This window comes from Diabrotica undecimpunctata, chromosome 6, assembly GCF_040954645.1.
Source record: "Diabrotica undecimpunctata isolate CICGRU chromosome 6, icDiaUnde3, whole genome shotgun sequence".
NCBI classification, from domain to species: domain Eukaryota; kingdom Metazoa; phylum Arthropoda; class Insecta; order Coleoptera; family Chrysomelidae; genus Diabrotica; species Diabrotica undecimpunctata.
Window position 1 is genome coordinate 155,378,215 of NC_092808.1, and position 25,227 is coordinate 155,403,441.

General features: G+C 32.4%; 1 protein-coding gene across 1 annotated transcript in view; it reads right to left on the minus strand.

Moving 5' to 3' along the window:
- kairos overlaps window positions 1-25,227 on the minus strand; it is a 190,765-nt gene that overhangs the window by 131,763 nt on the left and 33,775 nt on the right. The window lies entirely within an intron of this gene.

The following is a 25,227-nucleotide window of genomic DNA, read 5'->3' on the forward strand; positions in this document are numbered from 1 at the left end:
GCTTTATGTTATATTATGTCCCACAGTCCTAAAGAGGCATACATTATATGGTGGCAGCGGAAAAGTGACGATAGGTTACGCTGTGTTAAAAGCCGGTGATTGTGAAAAATAAACCTACAAAAAATATACGTAAGTAAAGGAGCCAGACTGTGCTCAAATCAAGATGACAGATATTAGTACAGGCTTAGAACCGTTTAGTTTACAAGGAAATAATATTTCACACGAGTGGAAATTTTGGAAGCAAAAGTTCCAGTTATTTTTAACAGCCTCCGGGAACAGTGAAAAACCAGACCACATAAAAATCGCTATTCTCCTAAATCAGATGAGAGATGAAGGGCTAAAGATATTCAATACCTTCGAGTATGAAAATGATAAAGATAATCAGAAGTACAACGTTGTTTTGTGTAAGTTTGATACATGCTGCAGCCCTCTTAAGAATTTAATTTATGAACATTTTAAATTCTTTAAAAGAGATCAATTACAAAATGAAAGTATCGATCAGTTTGTAACTGCCTTGAAACAATTAGTATCAACATGTGAGTTTAAAGAAAAGGATACTTTAATTTAACACAGTCCTAAAGAGGCATACATTACACAGGCCAAGAAAGAAAACTTGTTATTTGGCCAGTTAGATGTGTCGGCCAAAATAACAATTGGAATGTCATAACATTACTTTGACTAATACTGTTGAAAAAATACTTCACCCAAATTGAGCAAAAGTTTCTAACTAGTGGGCACAGCTTTCTGCCCTGTGATAGAGACTTTGCCCTCATAGAACGCAACAAGAAACTTTCATCGGTTTATATCCCATTTCAGTAGACAGATGTAAATCCAAAAGCTAGAGTTAAGCACATTTAAAGTTATCTACATGCATCAAACATTTAAAAAACATTTTATCAACGCAGAAAATGTAGTATAGAAAGATCCAAAGTGCAAATGTGTGAATACAAATTAGCTGCGATGATCCAAATACTATACGGTTAATAAAATCCCATAATACTATTCAACCATGGTCATTTTATTCTTTAAAGTCAACTAAAACGCCTATAACTAAAGTCACTCTTGCTGAACTTACAGAAGCTTATGAAGAGCCACTACCAATTAAAAAAGAAAAACATGCCAATTTATTAAATATTGCCGAATATATTCCACAGTATGTAAGCTAAAATACTATCAAAATCTTAAAAGTGAATAATATTATTTTGATATGTACGTCATAGAAAACATGTTTATAAGTAATTTGTTAATAACATGTACGTTCTTAATTTCACGTGTACTCCATTTTTTATTTCTAAAACAATATTTTAACTGCCTTACTACCACATAACAACGTTTTAATCGACTATGCATCCTGTAGTCCATCATATTACGCTCATAAATATATATTGTTTCAAAATAATCAATTATAAGGTGTTTTTTTTTAATTTGTTGACAAAGTGTGATTCGGCGTTTACAACGTTGTTCCAACATAGCATTCAACTGTCAATAGGTATTGGTTGGGAAGTTTTCGCATAGCTTTTCATTGAGCATATTTATAAGCGTTTCAAAATATCAAAGCTATTATAAATGATAATGACATAAAAAAATATCAAAGCTATTATACATGTTTATAAGCTAAAAAGTCAGCATTTTTTAAAACCGTTTTTTAATAAAAATTTATTAAAATCTTTTTCTAGTTTTTTTAGTAGTTGTTTTTTTAATAACTAAAACTGAAGCCTCAAGGTTAAAAAAGGCATATAAGTATTCAAACTGATTTAATATATTTGTAAAAATAAGATTGTTTATCGGGTAGACCTTTTAGTTCTTTTCCTTTGTCCTCATTTCTTTGTATCAAATCTTGAAATCTCTTTCACTCTTCTGGGTTATCTCATTTCGCTAGCTTGGATTCTAGAGTTATTTCTTTATGCCATTATTAAACTTTTATATCTATATTAACGAGTAGATGTGCGCATTTTCTTGTAAAGTTTCATCAATGTTATCAGAGCTTGTTTACGCCGTTTATATGTTGCGTATTTGCAGAGCTGACAACTCCAATGGGACAAGGACTACACGAGGAGTGACATTTTCCGGTTCCAGTGAGTGTGCAACGACAGACATTCGAAAAAGACTTGTCATATATACACAAAAGCATGTGCACGTATATCGTTTGTAAGGATATTTTTAGTTTTATAATTAAATCCTATAAAAATTAGTCCAATTAAAAGTTAGTTTGTAATCCTACATTAAACAGAGCTCACCACAAGTTCGCTCTGAGGGGTCCAAAGGAAGAAATACGTATAAGCAAATGGTGGTTGAACGTCGGTGTTGAAATTGAATCGTAACTGTCTTTCGTATTTTATGTGTCTATCAGTTCTTGCCTTGTTGTTGTATAGTCTATAAATGAGGAGCTGAGTATCAAAGACGGACTACTCCATTTTGTACTTTTTTCAGGAAAGCTGAAAAACTGTAGCGTCTTATATTCTCTACATCCAATTGTGGTTTTTTTATGAATATACTTCTAGCGTCTCTTACTACTTCTGAATAATGAAAATGTAAATATATTTATTCCCTAAAATCAATAAAGAAAATGGAGTTGGCCGATTTTGCAACCAAGCTCTGGAGTTGTCCGTTTTTGAACCCAATGTCGACCATTTTAAAATTGTGAGTTGTCCGATTTTGAAACAACATATTAATAAATAAGACTACCTTCAAATTCGGAACAATACATTGGAAAACTTCTACTGGGTATTATTTCTATTACAGTAATTAACATGTTTTAAAGCAAGTGTTAGTGAACAAAAAAATAAGCTCCATCATAAATCTTTATTAAAAAAATTAAATTACTATTAAGTAATAATTTAAGTAAGATCATTACAATACATTAAGGACTAAGTCGTACTGAGTTTCATCCCGCAGGTCCTCACATTCGCAGGATTCACCATAGTCATTCTCTTCCTGATTGATAGCATTAATTTCAGCAGTTGCTTTCATTTGATGAGCTGATAGATGTACCATTGGTAACATCAGAATACCAACGCAAACGTTCCAACTTTTCCCAATTATTTCCAAAATGTATAGTGAGAAAAGTCTTTACGTCAGCTATCGTCTTGGAGCTACAGTAATTGGAGCTGGTTTAATTTGAGAAATAACTTTTCCTTTTTTTGTGATCGACAACAGCTTGCCAGTGTCGGAATTGTATGCCAGCTCTCTTACAACCAACACGTTTTTTAGCTTCATCTTTCCAATTTAGCGCAGTCCAATTCTCACCCAGTTTTTTTACTTTTCCATATTTGGAAAACACCTCCAAGTACTCTGACCCTTCAATTATCGTTATAAGTTTTTTAAACTCTTTATCCAGCATACCAAAAACTCGGGAGTATAAGTTCTAAATATTCCACATTATTAGAAGCATAGTTATTTAACCAAAACGCGCACATTGCTAGTACCTTCATGTTTTTATTTTGGCCCGCACAACCGTCAGCAACCAAACGAACCACATTAATTTCTGCAAGATCTCCATTTCTAGTTTTTTTCACATAGATCGTTAAAAACAGCAGAGGCAACTTGGTTGGACGATTTTTGCATGTCTCTTTCACACCATGTATAAATTAAGACAGAGTCTGGATTCACTGAAGTTGACGAATTACCAGAAATGACAGCAAGATTATAGCAGTACAGCTGTCGACTGTAATATGTGCCATTTGATCAGGTACTTTTGGAAGTGGCAAATTTTTTGCATATCAAAAAAGATTGTCAAGAGTCCATTTCTTTGCTCCCGTAAATTGTCAAAAAATGCTCGAGCCTGCATTTTATGAAGCTTCTTTTTGGTTTCCCATGAATTAATCATATCAGTGTCCTTTTTTTGTGTAGCTTGTTTTACTCTCTATTCAAACTCAAGGCAAGTTGACCAAACATCTGTAGAAGGTGACGAAAAACTGACATTGAAACGTGTGTTAAAAATGTGTCTAAAGTAAGATTCTTTTACCTTTAAACAATTTTCGTCTGTGCTTTGATCATACATAGCGTACAATTTGCTGACGTTCAAATCAGAACTAAGGTAAATTCTCTTGCTTTTACCTCTACTATAATGAGACTCAATTCCCTTAAATTTTTTAATGCAATTAATAACAGATGCTTGTTTTTCTACAAACGCTGCCTCTTTCCTATTGCCACCACGAGTTTCTTGGGGCACCAGAGAACCATCCTTCTTATACCGCTGGAATACACCTATTATTCAATGCTTTGTGATCCCTAAAATCTGTAAAAAGGCATTCCTACACACCTCTATTTAAACGTGGGCCTCATTTAACACAAAATAATGGTAGATGAATGCTTTGGAAGGTCCACCTTTCTTATTTCGCATTCTTGCTGGGACAGATTCCTTGTAATACTTGAGAAGAAAACTATCTTGCTGCTATTTATAAAACTATTTTTATCCCTGCGAAGATTAAACACGTGTTTAATCTTCGCAGGGATAAAAATTAAAATTTATACGTTTGTAATTTAAAAACCAGAGAATACAGAAAACAGAGTCAAAGTAAACAATCATGCATCGGACAAATTTATAGTAAACGAAGGATTAAGGCAGGGCGATCCTTTGTCATCATTACTCTTCAATTTATGCCTAGAAAAAATAATGCGAGAAGCGCAAATCAATGGAGAAGGACTCCTATATCATAAAATACACCAAGTTTTGGCATTTGCGGATGATATAGTGTTGCTGGCAAGAGGAAAAAAAGAGCTACAGGAGATAGTACAGAGAATAGTAAAAGCAGCAAAGAAAATGGGACTTTACATAAATGAAACTAAAACAAAATGTATGCAGTGGACAGATCATCAGTTCAGGGATGGACAAAAGTTTAAAGTAGAAGTAGAAGAAAGATTATCATACGAATTCGAAATGGTAGAAAGATTTACATACCTAGGTACAATAATATCACGTAAACCTAACATTAAAGAAGAAATACAAGCTAGAATAATGGCAGGCAATAGAAGTGTACATGCTCTTAGTGGAATATTGAAAAGCAAGTTTTTATCAAGAAAGACAAAAATACAGTTATACAAAACAACTATACAACCAATAGTAACATACTGCAGTGAGACATGGACAATGACAAAAAATGAACAAAATTTACTGGAGATATGGGAAAGAAAAATCCTGAGGAAGATATATGGAGGAATAATAAGGGACGGTTTATGGATAAGAAGATCAAATGATGAGTTAAAGAAATTATTTAATCAACCTAACATAATAGGAGTCAGAAAGTCACAGAGACTAAGATGGCGAGGCCACCTAGAAAGGATGCCGAACACGAGGACTCCAAAAAGGGTACTAAACTACACTATAACTTTAAAAAGAGAAAAGGAAGGTCAAAAAATAGGTGAAATCAGGAGGTAGAAAAAGATATGGAAGAAATTGGACTAGAAGGCGAGAAAAGAAAAATGAATAACAAGGACGGAATGGAGAAAAATCACATATCGAGCCAGAGAAGATCTCAGTACATAAAGAGAAGCGAAAATGAAGAAAGAACAAACTTTTTAAGCCATGGACCTCTAAGGCCTTTAGTGCTATTGTATATATATAATTTTAAAACCAAAAACGGTGTTCGTAGATAACATAAACCATGACAAGACGTAAATTAGTATACACAGACGACATGCTAACTTACCTTTTAATCTTATGCTGTTCCCGTTTCCAATTATTTTTGTCGACTAATCTCTTTCTGGCTTCATTTTTAGGTGTTTCAAGTATGTTCACTTTCATTTTTCGGAAAAATAACAAAAATATTGTTAAAAATAAACACGAAAACGGTTAAAATACCGTCCTTAACTGTTGCAAACTTGAAACGCATTAGTCCGATTCTGCTACAAAATCAAGTTGGAGCTGTCCGTTTCTGAAACTGATGCTCGTTTTAAAATGCAATTTCTGGCGTTTTCTAGCCGCTTTTGAAACTAAAGCAATTCAGATTTGAATTCACCGGAAAAAATCCTATAAGAATGTACCTTATAACTCAATTTTGAAAAAATTGAGTTGTCCGTCTTTGATACTAAGCCCTCAAATGATTGTTACACATATCTATTGAAAAGAGCCAAACAATCAGGTAAAGGATAAAAATTGTTGTATGTAGAAACAAATAACATTAGGACATGTTTTTCAACACACAACACAAACGTTTATATTGTTCTGAAGCTATTTTCTTGTGGCATTTTAAATTAATTACTATTTAAATGGGAATAAGCCACAATTAAAGGTTAAAATACGTTTATTGACGTTTCAATTTCCACTTCGGAAATCGTTCTCAAAACACAAACATTAGTAAATTAAACAAATTTTGTTTTTTGTTACTTAGTGAAAAATTCTTCTACTAATTAACTTTATCTGACTCATCTATATTGACAATTCAGACATACATTATACATTTTAAAGTTTACGACTTTAAAACGATATTGCCAATATTGTTGAGTTGCGTTCCTGGGACGACTTTACTTATAAAATAGTTCATTCGATTACATGAAATCAACTTTAACTTGAGAATATCCTTCAGAAAAGATCATAACATGTAATTCGTCTTTAAAAAGACAAATAGATGCCATGATGACAGTAAAATTCTCCTGTTAGTGGTTCCATAGTAAATTATGAGGGAAAAACCAGGAAAAAAAATCTCATAATACTATCCCGACATGGTAAGTATTTAATCGTGCATTTAGTTTACCTTCAATAAACACCAAATTCCGATTTTATATGTTTGTTATTTAAAAAACATAAATGATGTATTCTCTATATGTTACTGACTTACCAATACTGGTATTTTCCTTTTAGTAACTTCCTCTTTCAATATGGGTAACCAGATCCTACTACATTCTGCCGAGGAATTCGCGACACAATTGGTCTCATTTAGCATAACTAGAGCCGCCACTAAATAAAACTGATCGCATTCACAAGGCATTTTATAAATGCAATTCCTTGTCCTTTCTTGTTCATTGTTAGGTTTGGTTTTGGACAAAATAGATCTCAACGTGTTTGTTGTTTTGAATGTTGTTGAAATGTTGAATTTATTTCTTATCCTTTTAAGCTTTTCCGATAATCCTTTTATGTATGGTATTGTTATTTTCCTCGTATTATTCCTTGTATATGCTGTAGGATCTCGTTCTAAGTTGTTTTGTTCTATTCGATCGATTGTTGAAAATTCCTTGTTTATAAACGATAAAGGATAATCATTTTTTAAAGGATAATCACATTAAAAACATAACAAAAAACATTTGTTATGTTTTTCCTCCAAGAGCGAATTTTCGTTAGAACAAGTAATTTTGGCTCTATCGTATAAGGATTTAATGATTCCCTTTTTAATATTAATATTGTGATTTGATTTGAAATTTAAATATCTGTTGGTGTGTGTTGGTTTTCTATACTGGTTCTTAGAGATTAAGACATCCAGAAAAGGTAATGTGTTATTATATTCCTTTTCCATGGTAAATGTTATTGTCTCTTCTTTATCGTTTATATCATTTAGGAATGTGTCCAACAGCTCTGATCCATGAGGCAATATTGAGAATACATCATCTACATATCTCCACCATACTGAGGGTTTTAAATTTTGTTTAGAAATAATATTTGTTTCAAAATGTATAATGTATGTCTGAATTGTCAATATAGATGAGTCAGATAAAATTAAATTATTAGAAGAATTTTTCACTAAGTAACAAAAAACAAAATTTGTTTAATTTACTAATGTTTTTATTTTGAGAACCATTTCCGAAGTGGAAATTGAAACGTCAATAAACGTATTTTAACCTTTAATTGTGGCTTATTCCCATTTAAATAGTAATTAACACAAATGTTTAGTTTTAAAATTACCATTCTGTAGTTACTAAAACACATAATTCTGACTGTTTATTTGTCACTAAAATGCAATTCTGTAAAGTTGACGAAATTTCCAAATAAGAACATTAAAATTCAACAATTCACTCTGTGTAAGATTTTCTCCAATGGCTCTATAAATTCGTCACCAACAAAACCAACTAAACGTAATAAGTCTTCATTTTATGTTTTAGTACATATCTACAACTTTACTGGACTATAAAATTTCTTTTATTGCTTTTTTACTCTTCTTGTTGACGTCGACCGGCGTTCCATTCTTCATATAAGTTAAGGAAATTCAATGTTTTACTAACAATGTCTCGAAAGTTTTCATGTTAACATTTTCGCTTTAAAACAAAATGAGATATATTCACAGAAATGTGCATGACATTTAAATCGAATAGGAAACTACAAAAAGTTACCTTTTAGAATGAATATATAGGCCTTGAAGTGGAAAGAAAATCAAATTTTATAGAAATTTAATAAAAATAGTAAAAATTTAGTTTTACTTTAGAGAAATGTATTAGTACTTATTAATAAGTCGTCGAGATTTACAATTATATTAGCTTTATTCAATTAGCTTCTTCTAAACTAATATATATATATATATATATATATATATATATATATATATATATATATATATATATATATATATATATATATATATATATATATATATATAATTAATCTTAGTTATCTTTCAGCTGGTAGTTCTAGCCTCCTATTTTTATTTGCAGCCTATGTAATATTTGTGGGTAGCTTATGTAAAAGTGAACACCTAGTCACGAAATAGTATGAATAAGTTTTTAACTATATTAGTATTGCTATTTAAATAGGAATAAGCCACAATTAAAGGTTACAGTACGTTTATTGACGTTTCAATTTACACTTCGGAGATCGTTCTCAAAATACAAACATTAGTAAATTAAACAAATTTTGTTTTTTTGTTACTTGGTGAAAAATTCTTCTAATAATTTAATTTTATCTGACTCATTTATATTGACAATTCAGACATACATTATACATTTTAAAGTAGATGACTTTAAAACGATGTTGACAATATTGTTGAGTTGCATTCCTGGGACGACTTTACTTGTAAGATAGTTCATTCTATTACATGAAATCAACTTTAACTTGAGAATATCCGCCAGAAAAAATCATAGCATGTAATTCGTCTTTACAAAGACAAACACATGCCATGGTGACAGTAAAATTCTCCTGTTAGTGATTTCATAGTAAATTATGAAGGAAAAACCAGGAAAAAAAAACCATATAATACTATCCCAACATGGTAAGTATTTGGTCGTACATTTAGTTTACTTTCAATAAACACCAAATTCTGATTTAATATGTTTGTTATTTAAAAACCAATGTTGCCCTAGTTGCCAATGTATCATCACTCTCTAATTCTGTTTTGTCTATATTTAAAGTCTTATCTAATGGCACATTCGTAAATAAACTATTTATGTCAAAACTTACCAAAGTATTATTTGAATTAAATTCAATATTTGATAATTTATTTAAAAAATATTGTGTATTTTTAATAAATGTGTCATTTTTATTTGCAAATGGTTGTATAATATTTAATAAAAATTTTGATAGTTCACTACAAGGAAAATTCATGGTACTACAAAAGGGTCTAAGTGGTATATTCATTTTATGCACTTTCGGTACTTCATAAAAATGAGAGGTCTTACTATAATGAGGTGTAATTATTCTTCTTTGATACCTTGATAAACAATCTTTAAACTTAAATAAAATTCTATATATTCTGTTTTCCAAAGGCTTTGTTGGATCCTTTGTTAATTTTGTATAAGGTCCATTTCAGATCATAACTTTTCTATTAAACATTCATTACAAAATGCTTGGACTCTATGGTATTATGAAAATGATAGCACCCAGGCATGGGAAAAAATCAAAAAGAAATTTCCAAACCGTGGAGGACTTCCGGAGCATCTATAACAACATCAAACCTTCAAGTGAATTAAGGCAAGGAACTGATTATTTCTTATTCAAGAAAGAATTAAGACCAATGTGGGAAGATGGTGCCAATAAACGAGGAGGCAGATAGCTGCTCAGCTTAGAAAAGAAACAAAGAAACAATGATTTAGACAGATATTGGTTAGATACTATATTATGCCATATTGGGGAAGCCTTTGAAAATTTTGAAGACATATATGGAGCAGTTGTTAATATAAGGCAGAAAGGTAACAAAATAGCTGTTTGGACTGCTGATGCCCGGAATAATACCGCAGTCCTCTAGAGATAGGAAGAATATTAAAGGAAAGGCTTCATATACCTTCTAGGGTTACATTGGGTTACCAGTTACATATAGATACCATTCAGAAGACTGGATCCGTTTCAAAACAATGTTAAAGACATTTTAAAATCAGAAAACACTACAGATAACCTACTTTTGTTTTTAAAAGACTTTAATTTACTAAGCAAAGAGTAATTAATTGTTACCATACCGCTAATAACCTTATTAGGTGGAAGCGGGTTTTTTGTAAATAAAAATTATTATTTATTAATTTGTTGTGTTTAATAATAATGTTTCATAATAGTTGCAACGCTCTCAATTTTGCAAAAAGTGTCGTTTTATTTGATTCACAAAAGAGATAGTGTGTTTTTAGATTTTGAATGGATAACATTTTTAATAATTCATGTTTTATTTGAATATAATTTTGATGTTTAGATTTCCTTTACTTTTAGTTTCTTTTTTACTATTTTTTCTTCAAAAAGTAGTTGGCGCCCTCTGTCTTTCTTTTCTTTTTCTTTCTGTCCCGTAGAATAAATATTCACCTTCTCTCTCTGTCCGGTAGACTAAATATTCTGTTCTAGGTTGACAGAAGAGCTAATTCCATCATAGGCATAGGGGAAGCCGGGGCATAATGAGCACCCTAAGGACATTGGGTAATTTTGATCTTGTTCGTGGTAATATGGAAATTATTTTAGATCTATATAGTTACATATTTATTATTTTTTATTACAAAATACAATTTTAACCTAAAACTCACTTAACAATAAAAAAAATAATAAAAAATGTTAAGTTAACAAAAAAGCATTATGCCCCGGCTATGGGGCACAATGAGCACAGCATTTAAGAAAAGTTTTGCTTATTTCTGGCACTGTTCACAAATATATTTACACTCATAGATTCAGCGTTAGAATTTCTAGCCTCTTTAATTTGAGTTGACTCCATGAGCTCGTTCTTGTAGGGCGATTCTGTTAAAATAGCTGTCTTTTCCCGATTTCTTGTCTGCCTTTGTTTCTTTGTAGTCTTTGGAATGGGTAAAATTTGCTGTGGAGAAGCAAACACAAATTTAGTTGGCTTATCGTTTTGATAAGGTAAATCGTGAAAAGGCAATCTGTTTGACATCCCAGGCTGTGGGTAGTGCCTTATGTTTTGGGAAGGTAAGTCTGAAGAAGGTGATCTGTTTGACGGTCCAGATTGTGGAGAATGCCTTATGCTTTGTGAAGGTGGCGTGTTCTGCCGAGGCTCCATAATTCCAGCATTTTGCGACTGTTCTATATTTGTAGTATCCGCTGCCACAAAATCAGCATCCACAAAAATATTTGGGTTAGGTGGCCATATCCCGGTAGCTTTAAAACCATTTATAGCTATTGTCATTGTTTCCGCTCGAATAAACGCCTTTCCAAAAAGTTCAGTCACTTGGTAGTGAGTAACTACTCGACCTGGATTCAACCTTAACCAATTTTTTATTTCGTCAGCGTAATAGACACTTAATGGTTTCATGAAGCTTACATCTAGTGGCTGGAGTTTATGGGTACAATGAGGTGGAAAACACAACAGAACTACACCATGCTGTCTTGCAAGGTCAATAAGTTTTAAATTTTTTGTGTGCGTAAAATGGCCATCTAACAATAACAACACAATATTTTCTTTTGAAACTCTTGACCATGCTACGAATTTTTTAAACCATTTAACAAACAAATCACCTTGCATCCAGCCTGAATCATTACACTCAGCCCAAGACCCTGGTGGTGCGCCATCTAACAGTTCCGGCTTCATTCGTTTCCTTGGAAAAATAAAAAGTGGAGGCATGAATGAACCATCTGCACCCATACATATTTCCACAGTAAGCATCTTCCCTCTCTCTGCGGACGACAAAGACCCAACTTGTTTTTTCCCTTTGGTTGCGATAATTTTATTGAGACTTTTGGCAACAGTGGTTATGCCAGTCTCATCAACATTAAATAATCGATCTGCCGTTATCTGGTATTTCTCAATAGTCGTAGTTAGAAGTTCAAAGAACCTATTTACTGAAATTTTGTTAAACCCCATAGCGCGTGCTGCAGAAGTTGCCTCTGGTTTTCTCAAAGATAGAACCTCATGCCTTTTAAGGAAAGCAGACAACCAATCTTCTCCCGCCATTTTGGTGGTATGATTAAAGTTATAGGAAATTTCGTTTCGTTCTGCTAACTGATATGCAACATTTCGAAGGTCTCTTGATGTAAGCCCAAAAAGGCGATTTTCCATATCTTGAATATACATTATGCTAGAGAGGTGTTGCCAAACTGCATTGGAAATTTTCTAAATTTAAGGAATTGTTCATCATGCCCCGGTGCTCATTTTGCCCCGGCTTCCCCTACGTCCTATGTCATCTGTGCAAACTTCATTTTAGTCAAAATTATTAAAAGCTTTATTTTATGGTCTGCAGAATTTTCTTGGGGTGAGTACTTTCATTATAATCTATATTATATAATTCTGACAGCATTTTCAACATTCATAACCTCACTTCTTTCGAAACCACGTTTCCAGTTATATGTATGTAGGAATTATATTTCGTTTTATCCGTGTCATCTGCTATTTGTTTAAGTGTAATTTGGTAACATGGCAAGGAAGTTAAACCCCTTTTGATGTGTCTCTAATACAAGCTGTTCCTTATATTTTAGTCTATTGGACGTATTCAAGAATTTATTGGCTGTATTACCAGTCTACCTGTATTAGTTTTATGGGATATTATTGTAGAATTTATTGACTTTATTGGAGGACCTAACCACCTAATTGGGAGGCCACACAAATATGGAACAACTGTAGCTCAAGAGGACCTAACCACCCAATTGGGAGGCGACACAATCACTTATTGATGCCATAAGTATCGCCAAATTTATTTATTGTAAATCCTTGGCAGGGTTGATTGTTTTTTTATTTTTTTAATAAATATGATTACTTAAATAATTGCTTTATTTGCTATCAGCTAAGGGTTCGTGGTTTAATTCCTAGTTTAAGACAAGGCGAACTCACACTTGAGATACTGAGCTAGGCAAAGCATAGACGATAAGCTCCCATGGTTGATTGAGGTATTATTTTTATATTAGTATTTCAATTCTCTTTGGTAGTCTTATCGTTACAATATTTTATCAACTGTTTTATCAAAAACAATAAACGTTTACGTAAAAAGATTAAAATAACAAATAAGTCAATAATACTAATAATAATTTATAATTATTTATTTTTTTAAAATACATGCCAGCAAAAATACGATTATTTAAAACTAATTTTCAACCTGGTGCTATAAATAAAATAAAAACCACTATTAGGATTCAAGCATACGTCATACTGATTTCAAAATTTGGAACAAGTGAAAAGCTCCACTCAACCACATTTAAAACACATATTAAATTTAAAGCCAAACATTGATAATGTCAGCATCACTTTGATGGATAGATTAAACATCAGCAAATATTTTCAGGCTGGGTAATTACAATATGTCACAAGTATTTATTTTTGTTTGAGCCCCAAATTTTAATTGACTAATTGTATTATATATTATTATTTACAAAAATTGAATGTATTCCCGAAATTTTTATATTATTATATTGTGGCCAAATTCTTAGAATTATCCCTTATCTTTAGGTAAAGTAACTTTGAACTATTATATAAAAGATATTGTTTTTTTTTTGATAGCATTTCAAGATAAATTCACTTATCCAGAATTTTATACTTCTGCTGATTGGCTTTTTTCGTGATTATCGTAATCAATAAGTATTTCTGACGCAAATTCGCGAATCGTATAATTTCGGATCGGCAATTTTAAATAAATTAACAGCTTTTTTAATTACTTCAAATCCCCTGGAGAGCTACTTTTTGAACCGAACTCATTATTTTGGATAATTGGTATAAAATAAATAATACTACGAATTCTAAGTCAAGGCTTTTTGTTTTCTGCACTTTTATGAATTTTCTTAATTAGAAAAAGATTTTATATTAGTACATAAACCAAAATTTCAACTTCAACTAATTAGCAAGAGAAAACTAGAAAGGAGTTCTTTTCAAACATCGGCTTAATCGATTTAAAACTTCCGTATTGTATACAGTGTGTTCCAACGAAAATTTGACCCACCTAAAAACTCAGAAACCAAGATTTTCCTTGAAATGTAAGAAAACACGTCAATCTGTATTGGGAGGACGGCGAATTTTTATGCAAAATTCATGTCGTCAAATGTAGCCCCCTACTGCCCCGCATCAACACCAAGTTTTTTTTAAATAAATAAAAGTGTAGTCGAGTAGCACATCATTTGAAGGGTAATTTGTTTCCCTTTACGACACTCTATTTTTTTTTTTAATTTACGTAATAACTATGAAGGTAATTTGGAATTTACCTAATTTATTGGTAATATAAGTAATAACAAGAAAAAAAATTCACCAAATTACCTAAGTAAATGTTCGTAGTGACCTCCAATACAATAATTTAATCAACCTGCAAATCGATATCAACGACAATTTTAAACAACTTTTATGTATACAAATTTCTTTCCTTTTTAGAAAAACATTTACGTTAAATTCGAAAAGTTGTTTTAAAACTCGACTATTTTTACACATTCTTAACAAAAAGCTATTGTAATTTTTAACGTAGGTACATAAATTTTCCATTGACGCATTTTGATCTTATCCAACTACGTAAACAAAAATAGGTAAGTAGGTACTCATTGTTTTATTCATACATTCCTTTCAGAGCAGCATGCACTTTAAAAATAACTGTTAAAAAATTATTTATTTACTTAACCTTTTAACGTGTTTGGCACTATTTAAAAAGTGAACTGACTTATGCAGAATTTAAAAGTATCCCGCTGATAAAGTCGAAGCCATAGAGGGATTTGCCTCTTCAGGTAAATAGTAAAAAGGGCCAGCTTAACGAATTTTATATTTTATTTGTCATTTACATTACATATTTAATTTAAATAAATATCTAGATAATTAAGGGAAAAAATATATAAACTGATGGAGTATTAGAAAAACACTTAAAAAACGGGGGGACGAAACAGACATTAAATTTAAAAAGGGGGAGGATTTGGAAGAACTACATTTCTTACTTGGAGACAATGAATTCAAGTGTTTTTAAGTGTTTTCTGTGTGTCTTAAAGTGTCTCAATTTTAATTTTTAACTTTATATAGTGAACTTTACATCCATTTGCCACATATTACAAGATAACTCTATCAAAGAAATTTGATAATTACAAGCTAATCTAAGTGCACACCCACACAATTTGTACATCTATTCTTATTAATTGTCTTACAACTGTCACCTTCCAAAACAAAAATAAAAATCTCAATAAATAACACACATTTTATAAATATATCTCCAGAATAAATATAAACAACTTTTAAGGAACTTAATGGTATAGAACATTACTTTCATCAAACAAACAATTACATTTCACCTATCTCTACTTCATTGGATAAAATCTGTCTCCTCAAGAACTTCGTTACCCGCCGACCGTGTTTTTAGAAGAGCAAAAAAGCAGTTGCGGAAAAAACCCATAATATTAATTTTACAGGAATACCATGATACCTACAATGGTATAGACAAGGTAAGAGCACTAGGAGAAGACTGACCACTTCTTGATACTAAGAAGCTAAGTGAATTCTATAAGGACATCTAATCAATTAGTAAACTGAAGAGAATTGAAATATGCTACTGGACACAAGAAGAAATTGAACACCTTCGAAAAAAGGGAAAAGGAAAGTCTTACAAAAATATTGTGTTGGTAAGAGGCTTGAAAAACTACAAGTATGAAGGAAAATAGTCTTTTATATCATGAATGTGTTGCTTGTGTGAGTCCATTTCAAAAGGTAAAACAAATAATAAATTAGACTTACTCACAATTAATTTAATTTAACTAATCAGACGACCGGTTTCGCTTTCTACAATATGCAAAGCATCTTCAGGTCACGATACAAAGCTAAATAAATGCTGAAAATAATAAACCCATATTAGGGTGTTGTCTAATAAAGATAAAATAAAGATAGATGATATAAATTATATAAATTACAGTAATTATGCCAATATTACATTATATTACAGAAAACACTTAAAAACACTTAAAAAACGGGGGGACGAAACAGACATAAATTTAAAAAGGGGGAGGATTTGGAAGAACTACATTTCTTACTTGGAGACAATGAATTCAAGTGTTTTTAAGTGTTTTCTGTGTGTCTTAAAGTGTCTCAATTTTAATTTTTAACTTTATATAGTGAACTTTACATCCATTTGCCACATATTACAAGATAACTCTATCAAAGAAATTTGATAATTACAAGCTAATCTAATTGCACACCCACACAATTTGTACATCTATTCTTATTCATTGTCTTACAACTGTCACCTTCCAAAACAAAAATAAAAATCTCAATAAATAACACACATTTCATAAATATATCTCCAGAATAAATATAAATAACTTTTAAACAACTTAATGGTATAGAACATTACTTTCATCAAACAAACAATTACATTTCACCTATCTCTACTTCATTGGATAAAATCTGTCTCCTCAAGAACTTCCCTGTTTACTGTTAAACAATTACAATAGTTGACTTGAGTTCTCCAATCAACAATACAAGATAGTTTGAACCATGTTCTTTCAACCATCAATTAATAGAGTACCGGCATGTAAGTAATGTTTTATTTATTTATTTGTTTATTTATTAATTCATTACAGTTTAATAGACTATTTTACCAATTTGTGGGTCTTACCTTGTCTGCTTAAACATCTTATTCATTTTGAAAAACCACAGACATGTAATATTGGCATAATTACTGTAATTTATATAATTTATATCATCTATCTTTATTTTATCTTTATTAGACAACACCCTAATATGGGTTTATTATTTTCAGCATTTATTTAGCTTTGTATCGTGACCTGAAGATGCTTTGCATATTGTAGAAAGCGAAACCGGTCGTCTGATTAGTTAAATTAAATTGATTGTGAGTAAGTCTAATTTATTATTTCTTTTACCTTTAGTCTTTTATATCTTTGAAAAAGAAAGGAAAAAAATATCTTAAATGTCATGACAATTTTTGTCACTTAGGTAAGGCCTATATTATTATTTTATAAAAATAGAAGTTCATTTAGAAAACCATTGTTCCTTTACTTTATTGCTTTGCTTTTTGACTTTATTTACATGCAAATCATCTTATATCCACACCATTTTACATGCAAAATGACTTTTCCACTGAGTTTCAGTTTCAGTTAATTTCAATGGAAAAAATTGCTTTGACATAAGAGCAATTTGACATAATATGAGCAAGATAGGAGAACGAGTTACACTCATATGTCGAGGTACCACTGTATTTAAGAGTGAGCGGCGCATTAGCTCGTTGAGCTACCAGGACTCAATATAGCCTATTTCTAATATAATATTTGCCTAAATATCTTACCTTCATTAATACATAATCTATTTGTTTTAAAAATTGTAGAAAGCACATATTTGGACAATTTTCTGAACAGATTTTAAACGTAAGAAATTTCCGAATTTTGATTGTTTTTATTAATTATTAGATTCTAAGGTAAACCATTGAGTATATTTAGGATAGCAAACTAGCAGATTTAGGTTAAATATAGAATGCTGGTTAATCATAGGATTAACTGGATTAGTCCTTTAATAAACAAAAAAAAAATTAATATGCTGTCATAAATTCATAAATAGATTATAACGACGATTATAATCAGCACTAATAATTATTCCTGGTTTATTGATCATTTAGGGTTTCTTTTTTACGGGCTTTATAAAATTTTCTGTGAATATAACGGAAACCAAGTATAAAAATGTAATTGCCATCTTCTATCTTATGAGAATATAAAGTTAAAAAACGTATTTGTCAGAATATTGGCAAGAATCACCTCGTCCTATATTGCCTCTAAAAGCGGATGTGTCATTAAAGGTAACTGAAGTGGGTAGATGCTCCACAAGCGATATACGACGACACGTAAACTTAAACAAGATAATGGAGAGACCTACATCTTGACGAGTCTCTCAGGTCCTATAAGCACCAGAAATGGGCGATTATACGGTTTCATAAAACTCACAGAAAGTCTCATGAAAAATTTATTCGGTTGATCCAAGAGAGGCTATAGCTATTTCTTAATTAAAAGTAATATATGGGTAAAGTGTATAAAAGAAATAAACAATAAAGAGAAGATATAACGACTTCCGAGTACTAAAAAAGTAATCGGAAAATTTGGCATCAATTTTTTTAATAACACTAAATAAAAATAGATTTGTAAAATACATACTTTTTTTTGTAGAAAATGTAGATGGGTGGCTTTTGTCGAAAACGGTCGATTTTATACGCCAATAACAATCCAAATTTATTTATTTTATTTATTTATTTCAACGGTAGAACCATTTACAATAAAATACAACAAATAGTAAAAAGTAAAGATCATGTACAAGAAACATCAAACAATAACAAAGAAACAAGTAAACAGTTAAAATTTGTACATTAAAACAGTATATCAAATCACAAAAGTTAAAAAAAATATATATATAAAAAAAAATATCACATATCTAGATTGATAATTAGATTCTTAAGTTGCCTTTTGAAAGCGTTAATGTTTGTACAGAAAGGATCCAATAGAAGGTCATTGCAAGAGCTCAGCATTCTCGACAAGGGAAAATGACGAGCATAATCAGTCCTATGAAAAGGAATATAAAAGAGTGCAGTGTGTCGAGTTCTATGTATTGTGTTTAAGTGTACATTGGCTAATAACGAAGGACAATTAATAAAGTTGTTTATAATTTTAAACAAAAATAACATATCAGCTCTCAACCTGCGGTTCTTCAATGTAGCAATGTTAAATTGAGACATTATTATAGAATAATCTATGAAATAATTATCAGTATTTTTTATATTAATATGTGCTTTAAAAGCTAAAGATCTTAGAAACTTCCTCTGAACGCTCTCCAATCCATCAATGTATACTTGATGAAATGGGGACCAAACAACAGAGCAGTATTCAAGACCTGAGCGTACCAGAGAGCAATACAATAATTTAAATACAATAGGTGAGAGATCATGACTGTTACTATAAATAAAACCAAGATTACGAAATCCTGTTTCCTTAATTTTAAGAAAATGGCTTCTAAATGTCAATGCCCAATCCAATAATACACCCAAATCTCTTATCTCAGTAACTGAATCCAAGAGTACATCATTAAGAACATATCTATTAGCTATTAGATTATTTATACGACCAAATGAAATACAAGAACATTTAGTTGGATTTAAGCTTAAACCATTTTGTTTTGACCATAAAAATATATTATTTACATCATCTTGCAGGAGATCTCTATCCGATTTATTATGTGTACAACGAAATAGCTTAAGATCATCAGCAAATAGCAGGAAGTGTGAGTTTTTGATAGCCTTACCAATATCGTTAATGAACAAGTTAAAAAACAAAGGACCACAGTGAGACCCTTGTGGTACACCAGAATAACAATGGAATTCTTTTGAAATATAATTGTTAATCCGTACTTGCTGTGTTCGTCCCATCAGAAAACTTTTAATCCAATTAACAATGAGGTCACCAAAGCCAGATGCATGAAGTTTGTGGACCAAAAGATTATGATTAACCTGGTCAAAGGCCTTTGAGAAATCAGTGTAAACGCTGTCGACCTGAATTTTATTCTCAAATGCACCCAACAAGTATTGTTGGTAATTGACAAGGTTTGTTACTGTTGACTTCCCGTTAGAAAATCCATGTTGTTAATCAAGAATTATGTTTCTGCAAGCCCAGGTGAGATTTATCGATACCAATTTATCAAGAAGTTTCGGGATTGCTGATTGAATAGTTATACCTCTATAATTGTTAACACACTCGCGATTGCCATTTAAAGCGGGACGATCAAAAATTGACCATTTGTTTACACTGATACAAATAATAGAGAAAAAACTAGCGTATATTCAAGAAATCCATATATTATTCGTCGACTTAAAAAAGCGTACGATCTCTCTCTTGTCATTTCCCAATTACTGAGGATCGTGATTTTTTCCAATATTCCTAACAATTTTTCTCCATTGGTCTCTATCTTCAGCTGCTCTGAGAGCTTCGTAGAATGAGCTTCCAGCTGAATTCTTAATTTGGTCGAACCATCCAGTCGTCCTCTGGATCTTCTTCCCGAAACGTTTCCAGAAACAATTAACCTCTCCAAACTATTGTCACCTCTGCAAACCACGTGACCGAAAAATTGCAAAATACATTGCAGATATAATGTGGACAACCTTTTTTTAATCCCGAGTTGGTTTAGAATGGAAACGTTTGTCCTATAAGCTATCCAAAATATTTACAGCATTCTTCTCCAGTTCAACAACTCAAAGGCATCATATATTTGGCGCTCGCGTCCGCAAAGAGTCCAAGTCTCTGCTCCGTATGGAAATGTTGAGAAGGGCATTCACCAGTCTTATCTTGATATTTTGAGGGATAGATCTATCTTTTCAAACTTTAGTTAGGCGAGTCATCGCATTTTTTGTCCATACCAATACGTCTCCGAATTTCTGCTTCAGAGTTACCATCGTTAGTTATACTAGACCCGAGATAGATAAAACTGCCCACTATCTGGCATTCCTGTAATATATTAGTCAGTTGAATAGTTTGGAATTTTTCGACCACCATTATTTTTGTCTTAGCTTTATTGATTTTCAGACCAACGTTATTGCTTTCGTACTCAACTCTTTACAGGAGATTAAACATTTCTTGCTCATTTGCTGCTATAAGTGTAGTGTCATCAGTAAATCCTAAATTGGATATTTTCCTACCAGCCACTATTACCCCACCGGCCCATCCATCTAACACCTCTCTCGATCAAGAATTGGAAAAAAACTTCTGATCTAGTCATACTGTTAGTATATTGGACTGGTACAAATTTTTAATAAGTGTTACCAGGTGCATTGGTGTGCCAATTTCTATTAAGATGGACCACAGATTTATCCAGCTTACACAATCAAATGCGTTTTGGTAGTCAACGAAGCATAAAATCATAGGTACTTGAAATTTTCTAGACTTTTCAATGAGTTATCTCAGGTTCAGGTTGCTGGACAAGATATTGCAATTTTAAAAGCACTTGATTTTTGTCAAAAATATACAGATACTAATCTTCTGTTTTTCTCAGATTCATTATAAGTACTCCAAAGCATAAAACAAATCTATTTAACTCACAAATAACTCACCATCCAAAATATAGAATATATGCTACATTACCTGCAATACAAAAATATAAACATTCAATTCCTCTCGATACTATCACATATTGGTATTTAAGGTAATGAAAAGGTTGTTGAAAGTTATAACGGCGCCATCATCAGATATCACCAACGTCTCGCCAACGGTCGGTATGCGCGCAATCCCCGTAAAGTTCCACTTCTGCCTAAGAGCGCTAGAGGTATAAAACAACGTACACTGCAAGGGAGAATCTCACGGTAAAGGTTCGAGGCCATTTCTCAGCCTCATTTACTACTACAGCAGGAGTTCCACAAGGTTCCGTGTTAGCATTAATACTCTACACGATATAAAATAGCGACTTCCCTAACCCACGTAACACAAACACCCTCACTTTACTCTACGCAGATAACACTGCTTTCGTAACAAAATCTCAAAATGCAGATGCTCTATGTAGGTTTGCTCAAAATCACCTTGACCTTGTCAATAGATGTTGCGGGAGATGGAGAGTAACACTTAACCCTCATAAAACACAATTGATTCTCGTCAGACACCCCAATCTTAGCGGATACACTACACATAATGTAGCCGGAAGAATAGACCTCAGACACTGGGGCGACCGACTCCAATTCCGTAACCAGATAGACTACCTTAGTGTAGTGTTCACAGAAATACTAGGCCTGTGATTAAATATACAGCAAATATATATGAAATGTTCACAACACAACAACTGCTGGGATTGGAACGGGGAATCCTGCATAGAGTAAACTAAAAACAGCACGACTACCCCTCCACTCTCATACATCAACTATCGAACATCCAGCCCATCAATGAGAGGCTCTCCTTTCTGAGCAGGAATTATACAATCAAAACCATCCGTGGCCAAAACTTCAGAGCCCAAAATATTATTAAAACTACCTGCTTATCCTTCCGTAATGTAGTAATCAGAGATCCCAAACGCAAACTCCCCTTCCTACTCACCAAATTGCTGACTCTAGTCAGCAAAGAACTCCCTGATGAATACATTAACATCCTGAAGAAAATTCCACTTTTTTACCTCTGTAACATATAAATAGCTCACTTCGAGATTTTCCACGGACAGAGAAGGATCGGTTTTCTGTGGTTTCCCGATTCCATTGCACAATTATTCCTGTCTATTGTTGAGGATACATCCACAGCTGCCCTCTTCGCGATTCATAACTTTTATACATTTATTAATTAAATTCATTCATAATTCGTAACTACATATTTTTTACTAATAATTTCTGAAAATTTTTTTCTTTACAAAATGGGAGAATGGACTATAGATATACGGACTTAATTTCCAATACATATGATCAAGCAACAACATCCATCAAAATAGTTGAACAAACGGAGCCCATTAAGATACGGCGAGGAGTCAGACAGGGTGACACTATATCACCCAAACTATTCAATCAAGCTTTGGAAGACGTTATGAGGAAATTACAACGGAAAAAACGGAGTATTAACATAAATGGCCAATACTAGAATCACTTGAGATATGCAGACGAAATTGTATTAATAACAGATAAAAGGGAATAATTACAAAATATGATAGATGAATTAAATAGCGAATCTGCAAAAATAGTTTTACAAATGAATAAAACGAAAATTATTACCAACCAACCAGAAGAATTAATAATTACAATTGCACAAACAACTTTAGAACCAGTAAAAGACTATGTATATTTGGGACAACTAGTTAAATTAAAAATTAAAGAAAATCAGACCGGAGAAATAAAGAGAAGGATACGGTTGGCTTGGGAAAACTTTCCTATATACTAAAAAAATAGAAAATACCCCCAATATTTAAAAACAAGAGTCTTCGACCAATGTATATTTCCTGTTTTCACCTACGGTTCTTAAACTTGGACGATTACAAAAGAAAACATGGAAAAAATAGCAAAGATCCAAAGAGCCATGGAAAGGCAAATGCTGAACATCAGGCTATCAGACAAGAAAATAAATACTTGGATCCGCAACAAAACAAAAGTGATCGAAAAGTGAGCAAAACTTAAGTGGAAGTTAGCTGGACATACCATAAGACAGAAAGACGACAAATGGAATAAGGTGATTATACACTGGAGACGATATAGTTACAAACGAAAAAGAGGAAGGCCACAAATGCAATGGTCAGATAACTTAAAGAAACACGCAGGCCCGAAGTGGATACAAACTGCCTACAATAGAGAGACGTAGAAGAAGAAAGGGGAGGCCTATGTCCAAAATTGGACAGCAAAGGCTGTATAGATAGAGAATTTCTGAAAAGGACCGTTTTAGCTCAAACCCTCTGACCACCCTGGACACCACCTCCTCCGCAGGACTACATCCACCTACGTGCACAACCAGTGGGACATAACCCAGTGACGCAATGCCGACATATAAACAAAACAAACCACGTCCTGAAGGGTTGTCACACCTACAAGAGGACAGCAAAATCATCCAAAAAGAAATACAACCAACAGAAAGATCAACAAGACAACGATGTAAGGGAGAAACGAGTTCCACTAGAGTGCTGATCTAGTGACAACTCTACCAGGCCTTTGGGTGTTGACCAAAGGCCAAACAACCGGAGTTTTATTAAAGTGTTGATCTGGGGACAATTCCACTGGCCCTAGGGTGTTGACCAGGGGCTAACCGCTTCTGCTAGAGTGTCTAGTCTTAGAGTGTTGATCTAAGACGTACCGTGACTAAGTGTTGATTGGTCACTTTCTGCTTCTTGCCGGATCGAGTGTTTCTCGATTCGTCTACCTTAAATTCAGATCATGCCTTCTCTTTGGCGTCTGTGCGCGTGTATTAACACATCGTATTTTCGTTTCAACTTTAATGACAATAATTTTATATATAGAGCCGTCGATACTGTTGATTATCGATTATGTTTGATATAATTTTATTTTGTTATTTATTTCGAATAGCCACAACAGGAGAGTATCCATGAGAAACACGGAAAATCCAGAAACTATAGAAAAAGAAGAACTGGAAGAAGCAATAGGAAAGATAAAGATTGGAAAAGCACCAGGAAGCGATGAAGTAGCACCAGAAATGATGAAATATATAGGAGTAAAAGCAAAAGAAAAATTGTTATACATATATAACCTAATATGGAAGAGAAAAGTAATACCCAGAGAATGTACAAATGCAGTAATTATACCTATATACAAGAAAGGAAACACAAGAGACTGTAGGAACTATAGAGGTATATCACTACTATGTGTAGCAGCAAAAGTATACGAAACCATAATAGAAAGGAAAATTAGAAAAGAAATAGAACATAAATTAGAGGATGTACAAAGTGGATTCAGGAAAGGACACAACACACAAGACCATATATTCACCATGCAACAAGTAATAGAAAAAGCCTTAAAGAAAAATAAAGAAATACATCTGAGCTTTATAGACATGGAAAAAGCATTCGACTCAGTCAAAAGAAAAGATATATGGGAAAGCCTAAAGAAGAAACAAGTAAGTGAAGAACTGATAGAAGCAGCAAAGAGTATATACATGAAAACAACAAATACAGTAAGAATGTTAAATATACAGTCAGAACCATTTGAAACAACCCAAGGAGTTAGACAAGGGGGAAGTCTCAGCCCAGTACTATTCATAAATGTAATAGATGAGATAGTGAAAGAATGTAAGAAAACATTCAAGAAATACTACATCGGTTGGAACAAAATGCAAATGATAAATGCTGAGATGTGTATATTTGCAGACGACATAGTATTAATTGCGGAAACTGCAGAAAAACTGAAATACAACTTAGAGAAATGGAACCTAGAAGCAAGCAAATACAACTTAAACGTAAACAAAGAGAAGACTCAAATAATGAAAATATCAAGGAAACAAGGGACAGAAGATCAAATAGAAGTAATGATAGACCAAAACAAAATAAAATA